General features: G+C 42.8%; 1 long non-coding RNA gene across 1 annotated transcript in view; it reads left to right on the top strand.

Moving 5' to 3' along the window:
- The window catches only part of LOC104509780, a 4,985-nt gene extending 222 nt beyond the window's left edge, over positions 1-4,763 (top strand). The window contains exons 2-3 of the long non-coding RNA XR_727891.1: positions 1,482-1,535; positions 4,129-4,763. This is a non-coding gene — a long non-coding RNA (uncharacterized LOC104509780). The remainder of the gene's footprint in view (positions 1-1,481; positions 1,536-4,128) is intronic.
- Positions 4,764-6,185: the final 1,422 nt, after the last annotated feature.

Genomic DNA, 6,185 nt, shown 5'->3' with positions numbered 1-6,185 from the left:
CCCCCCCGTGAAGTCTTGAGCCTGTACCTCATCTGAGCCGCCACGAGCCTTGAGATTTCAATCCCCATTAATGTGTGGATGTTGCAGCTCTCTCTTATTTCCCATGGTGGGGATTCTGTAAGCCTTTCTCATAGGCAAGGCAGGCTTACTGCCAGACTGAGAAGAGCAATTAAGACAGCAAAATCTGGTAAATTAGAATAGTGAATTCCCAAATCCCTGAGAATGATTCCACAGGAGAGCCCTGCTATTGCATGTGAGATACTGTATCTGTGCTCTCGGCGTTGTCTGGGTGGGAATCAGCAGGGGTTGATTGATGGGCTGCTGCCATATAAACAAGCATATCTGGCCCCATTAATAAGCACGCCTTGCCTTGCTTCCGTGTAACACCAAGCGGGAGGTGGCTTCAGCAGTGGGGTATTACCTTGTTCTGCGCAGTGACAGTTATGGTCTCTGAACTTATCTGAAGATTCTTAGACTGGAGCCGGAAGACTTTTAATATGTAAAAATTACGTTGTATTCCATGAGACCTCCTCTGTCCACAGAGGTGAATAACTGTTCTGGTGTTCTGTTAGCCACAAGATTTTATCAGCGGGGTTATGTATTGGAAGAGCAATTAAAGAGTCTGATACAAAGGTCATGACAAATAACCTGCTGATTAAAGTAAAAAAAATACAGCTTTCTGCAATTGTTGCAGGTTGAATTAATACTTGTGAGGTCTGGGGATAATTCATCTTGGTTTGTAGATGAATTGGCTAAGCAAAATTATTTCCGAAGAGAAATTTCAATGTTTGCCTCAACAAAAAGACGAGAAAGAAGAATGGCTCCTTTTCAGTCCTTATCTGAAACCATAGCTACTGCTATAGGCCAAATCTTGGAGTAATTTATCCTCGACACATACAGTGCCTTGAGGAGTTCCAATGGGACAGGAAGGTAATATCTGAACTCATAAATATTCCAAAAATAGAGCCAGACTGTCTAGCTCAGACGTGTCCAGACAAAGAGTCCCATTGGCTTCTGCTCCAGTAAGGGTTCTGCCTGACCTACCAGGAAGATTTTTTCCACATTACAGAAAAAGAACACCATCAGGTAGAATAGATACATCACTCAGATGCAGGCTATGCCAAGGTACTGATGCCTTGTGCGTTTGCTCAAATAAACAGGAATTGTACTGGGAGAGCAATAAGAATCAGTTATTGGCCATTGTTTTTCCATTATACTTAAAACTCCCACAAAGCAACATAAAAAGTCAATCTTAGCTAATATGAAGATGTCCACTAACTGAGCTTTGCCTTGGCCTAGCCTGTTTCATCTGCTTAGTCAGACTGATGTTCATTCTCCATTGTGTAAGTGGTGTGGACAACTAGAATGTGAGATGAACAGTTCTGGAGCCTGTCTCTTCCTTAATCACATGAACACATTATCTTAAAAGCCTGCCTATTGAAAATGTATTAAAACACGCCCCAAATATATTCTTTTTTCAGGGCATAAAACAGACTCCTTTGTTGGACTTATGGGCAAAAGATCTTTAAATTCTGGTATGTATATGACTCAATCTGGTACTCGGGGATAGACAGTCTCTGCATTCTGTTGCCTCTTTGTTCTCTCCCAGCGATGGAGGGAACAGCCTTTATGTAGCGCAGACCTAGAGTTCTCTGAAAAAGGACTAGGATTTTCTTTATTAACCTAGGATATTTCAGGATCCACTTCACTCTAATGCTTGAGATGATCAGGCTGGTCTGAGCAGCCATAGTGCAGGCAAGGACAGGTAGAAGTCCCCAGGGCACTTTACTTACTGTCCCTGTCCGCACCAGCAGCATGTTCTGCTGGTCCCCAAATTGCTATTACAAAGAAAAAAAGAAAAAAAAAAATTTTACTGACAGATCAGGAAAAAAATCAGAGAGGAAAATGTAAAGCTTATTTGAACTTGTGATCCAAATCTCCCCCGACAAAGGGATACCCTCATTGTCTGGGCATTCCTCAAACTTGAGCAGGAGGTGAAAGAGCAGAGATCTGACATTAACACCACTTCATTATGCAGGTCAAGCTGTTAAACATTCCCAGCCTCCTCCAGCTTTTCATTTTATCTTAAAATGTTTTTTTTCTTTTTTTTTTTTTTAAAGACTTGAACTGATACTGTGACAACATAGCATCCATACAGGGCAGAATCCTCCTCCCTCAAAAGCACAATCTCTGTGGCTAACTGCAGACAGCCAGTAGCTCTACCTTCCCTGTGCTATAGGGCTGTAATGAGGAAATCCCTCGCTGTGAACCATAAAGTGCCAGTTAATTCCCCAGAATAGGAATTAAAAGATTAAAAAAACCCTAATGCGTATTTCACGCCTCTGAAATAGTTCTCACTGTTTTGTTAAATGGATGATAAAAGTTAAATTACTAGCTGACATCTTTATATTATGTGGATACACACTGTGATCTATATTCTGCAATTATGGTTGTCAGTAACTTTTATTTTCAATTAAACCCGTTTCAGACTAGTAATATTGCTCTCTGCATCATTTTGCAAATTGCTATGTATCCTGAACAATTTTGTACAATTTTATCTGTGGTGGCAATAGCTATTAAATGCATAATACCTGTAAATATATCTGCTATCACAAAAGTAAATAGCCTGGAAGTAATAAATTGGGTTTGGTTTCCATTGGGATTACATTTACATTAATGAGAATGTAAAATACAGCAAATGTTTAAAAAAAGGAAAGATTTGAATGTCCTAATTTCAAAATTGCTGGTATAGTTAGGATACTGTTGTGTGGTTTTTGTAACAAAGGGGAATAATGAAGTTTTGCCCTGTTGAGCTACATGATACCTGCCTGACAGGTAAAACCAGAATTCACTGCTTTTCTGCCTGATTCCCCGAGAGGAAAACGGTAAGAAGTTGCTCCTACTTCTCTGTGGGAGAATATAGGTCCAAGGGCTGTGTAATCAAAGCAAGATCAGGAGTGTGTGCTAGGATTGTCCTTACTTCCCCCTACTGAAAGATGTTTAACTGGGCAGGAGCTTTGCTTGGTGCTGTGGTTTCCTCCTCCTGCAGAAAGCCCTGCAGCAGTGTGTAGGAGCTTACACCGCTGCTGAGTGTGAGAGCAGTGCTGATTTAAAGCCTTGTGTGACATCCTGGTGTACTGGGATGGTGGTGTGTCAATTCCTGGTTTCATATAACAGGGTCTGACACAGACTGCACAGCTTGGGAGGCAGTCAATCAGATGAACGCTCCAGGTAGAAGCTAGAACACAGTCACATGTACAGTAAAGATACCGCAATAATCCACAATAAGAAAGAAAGCTCAACTCATTTTGTATTTAGCCTGGTGAAAATTGAAGTCTTATCAATTCAAGCGTTTCCTGACGCAGAACGCCAGCTCTCTGCAGGGTGCAGTGCTGACGGCCTTGCGCCCCCCCACCCCCCCACTAGCTGTGCATTGCATGCCATAGTCAGGCATGCATACGCTCCCTGAGAGCAATCCTCCCTTTGGGGTCGGAGCAAAGATGACTCTGGTGACCAGCTACATCACCCTGTAGTCAGGCTGTGCCCAAGAAGGGCTCTCTGGGTTTCCTTTTCATCTTAAAGGAGCAGGAAGGGGAGATCTACTGCTTCTAAATGTTAAAGATGTTACTGAAAACTATTTTAGGCTGTGATTGGTCCACAGGATAGTCCGGGGTTTGCTTAGCTCCTGCTGCAGATTTTATTAAAACATATGGCTTGTGGACAGGGAGGGCTTAAACCTGGCAAAGAGCTGACTATGCTGGACAGAAGGTGGCAATGTCGAAGCAGAAAGCCTCTACCCACAAATTGATCTGAGTACCAGATCCCATCAGTTAGATGGATTACTGGAACATAAAAATGCTTTGAGTTAATGGTGCTTCAAGCAGCTCGATAGACGAGAGGCAGAAAGCACTGCTCAGACCTTCCGCCCTCTGGAGGGTAGTGTGGTCTGAGGGGTAAACCCAAATCAAAGCAGCTCAGGGCTGTGCCAGGATCCCTCATCTCGGGTCCAAATGCTCCGACAGTGTCCAGTGGTGACTCGGCAGGCTGCAGGTCTCTGCCATTCCCTTGTGCCTGATGGGGTCTACACGAGGCTGCACCACATGCTTCATTCTGCTTTGTTTCTTGCAGGATCCTCTGAAAGCAGCGTAGCACAGAATTACGAACAGAGGCGTAAATGAGACATTCCTGTGCACTATTTATTAAACTTCATTTGTTCCAATGGCCAATGCAGTGTAATATAAACTAACCACTGTACGGAATAATTATTTATTTAATAATAACTGGGGGGGTTTTGTTTCGTTTTTGAGTTGTACATTCAATAAAATTATTATTTTTCATATTGTGGCAACGATAAGTGTTGTGTAGGTGCGTTGTGGTTCTGAAAGGACCAGCAACCCTGGTGACGTCTCACAACAAAGCACATTGTTTGATATGACCCGTAAAGTTATGTTCACTAAACAAAGAAAATATTCTTTTGTTCATTGAAAGTGAGCCTATCAGCTTCAGAGCCAGTGCAGAACAGAGCTGATGTACAGTCTAGTGCCTCAATTTGTTTTCATGGTTTATAATGTACTGTAATTTCCGTATCAAAAAATATATTTGTATCATTGCAGCATGTTTAATGTTTTGTGACTATGTATCTATATATTTTTAAAAAGGAGGGTGGGTAAGGTCTGAATGGGAATCCAAGGTCTTAATTTCCTAGTCTGGAATTTTATGATAGTAACATTTTAAATAAAAACTACTCTGGGGATTTTGCAACATACTTTCTTTGGTGATAGTGATGGAGTTATTTCCCACATTAGTCTGGAATGAGACTCAGATCCAAGCAACCGTGGTCTGAGATTGGGAAGAAATACCAAATTAATGCCACCTTCTTGCAGGGAGGCTGTGAGCCTCTTAGTGTGGTTTGGTGTTTGGGGGATTTGCTTTTTTTTTCCTGGGATTGCTCTAGGTCATACAGGGTGCTGTCCATCCTAAACATGATGGAAATCAAAAAGTGTGTTGACTGAATGAAAGGGCCTAATGTATCCCCAGCTCCAAGTGGAATAACTTAACGTGGACTTCATCCACTATTGCAGGTTTATGATTTGAAAACCAAGCTTTTAATACATTCTAGCCCTCAGATTCACAATAAAAGCACCTGTTGGCTTGAATCCATGCAATATAAGAGGAAAAAACCTGAATGCAATTATATTTTTAATTAAAATGTCTGGTTACTATATTTCCAGGCCAGCCCCAAAATGCTGCGTACATCTCACCAGATGCCAAAGCATCTGGAGGTCTATATCCTTTCCCCCAGCTAAAAGCTACAGTTCTCTGGTGCTATCGTACGAGCTCTCATCACAGATGAATCAGCAGTGAAAACAGCCAGCATATACAAACCACATTTCAAAATAAGTAATACAGAGTGAGTTACTGGTGGTTGTTTTCCATTTTGGAAGCAAACTCAGCAACCTCCATTTGGAAGGTTATCTGGGGCACCCCCACAACTGCACCCATGAAGAGCAGGTGGGCGTAGGACCTTCCTCCTGCTAGGTAAGGAGCAGCACCTAAGCCTGCCCCTGCTTAAAATACACCCAACTTCCAATTAAGTAGGAGCCTGGTCTAGGGAGGTGGAGGGCTAGACTGTGGGAAAACTGAGGCAGACCAGTGACAGGGACCAGGCTCGTATGAGACACAGTGGCTGTACTGGTGTTCTGCCAGGTCTTCATCTTGCCAGGGCTAATTTTCAGACTAATAAACTCTTGTATTAGCTCCGGCTGAGCTCAATGAGGGGGAAGCTGACTGCTGGGCAAACAGCACGACAAAAGGACTGTGAAACTGCATGGTGAATAATGAATGCTTAGTGAAGGGTAACAAGAAAGAGGAAGCTTTAAAATGTTGTTCCCCGACCCTGGAGGCTGACGGTGTTTCCAGAGCTCACAGTCTGTGTACACTGAAATGTGAGCCAGACTGAGGAAAGAAAAAGCCCTACTGCTTGCTCCCTGGAGCCTGTGCATCTCACAAACCTCCCCACAGAAGCAACCTCTGCAAACATATTTGCATCCAAAGAAAGCCACACAAGACAGAGTGGGCTTTAAGTGTTTGGAGGACAGCATAGGTATTAGTTAACAGGATCCAGCAAAGAGCTGGGACTGAATTGGGTTGGAAGGCACCTCTAGTCCAAGCAGGGTCATCTTTCA

This window comes from Eurypyga helias, unplaced genomic scaffold, assembly GCF_000690775.1.
Source record: "Eurypyga helias isolate BGI_N326 unplaced genomic scaffold, ASM69077v1 scaffold15675, whole genome shotgun sequence".
Classification (NCBI taxonomy): domain Eukaryota; kingdom Metazoa; phylum Chordata; class Aves; order Eurypygiformes; family Eurypygidae; genus Eurypyga; species Eurypyga helias.
The sequence above is the reverse complement of the archived record's forward strand: the minus strand, read 5'-3'. Positions and strand labels throughout refer to the sequence as shown.